The sequence below is a fragment of the Sapajus apella genome, unplaced genomic scaffold (assembly GCF_009761245.1).
Source record: "Sapajus apella isolate SASKATOON/1434 unplaced genomic scaffold, GSC_monkey_1.0 scaffold14, whole genome shotgun sequence".
In the NCBI taxonomy this organism is placed as follows: Eukaryota; Metazoa; Chordata; class Mammalia; order Primates; family Cebidae; genus Sapajus; species Sapajus apella.
In genome coordinates, this window is record NW_022436954.1 from 9,214,744 (window position 1) to 9,215,563 (window position 820).

The 820-nt window shown below is 39.8% G+C and overlaps 1 non-coding gene across 1 annotated transcript; it reads right to left on the reverse strand.

Annotated features, from left to right (window-relative positions):
- Window positions 1-376: 376 nt before the first annotated feature.
- LOC116555241 lies at window positions 377-517 on the reverse strand. Its single transcript, XR_004270441.1, has one exon. It is a non-coding gene; the product is annotated as a U4 spliceosomal RNA (small nuclear RNA).
- Window positions 518-820: the final 303 nt, after the last annotated feature.

Genomic DNA, 820 nt, shown 5'->3' on the forward strand with positions numbered 1-820 from the left:
GAGGTTGGGGGGGGGCGTCGCGCCATTGCACTCCACCCTGGGGGACAAGAGTGAAAAAGCGCCTAAAAAAAAAAAAAAAAAAAAAAAAAATATGTAAATACTTTCTTACAATTAAATACTAAACATTGATAGTTTAACAGAAAGAAGGAATAGAGCAGGGGGAGAATAGACACTAGGTTTATTTGTTTTTATCTATTTATTTATTTATTAGTTTGAGACCGGATCTTGCTCTATCACCCATGCAGTAGCATAATAGCTCACTGCAGCCTTGAAATCCTGGGCTTAAGCCGTCCTCACCTCAGCCTCCCATGTAGCTGGGACTACAGGCAGGCACCACCACACTTGGCTTTTATTTATTTATTTTGAAATTTTTCAGTCTCTGTAGAGACTGTCAAAAATTGCCAATGCTGATTATATTGCAAGTCATCACGGTGGGGTATTGGGAAAAGTTTTCAATTAGCAATAATCACGCCTTGGATAAACCTCATTGGCTATGATACTGCCACTAAGCAAAGCCACACTTGGCTTTAAAAAATTTTTTTTTTAAATTGTTGTACAGATAGGGTCTTGCTATGTTGCCCAGGCTGGTCTTGAACTCCTGAGCTCAAGTGATCCTCCCCACTTCGGCCTCCCAAAGTGCTGGGACTACAGGCATGAGCCACCATTCCCAGCCTAGATCCTTTTAAATATATCTTATTTTATAGATTTGACTTTGACCATGCACATATTTTACATAATTTTAAAACTAAATTAAACTTTTTTTTTTGAGATGGAGTTTCGCTCTTGTTACCCAGGCTGGAGCGCAATGGCGTGATCTCAG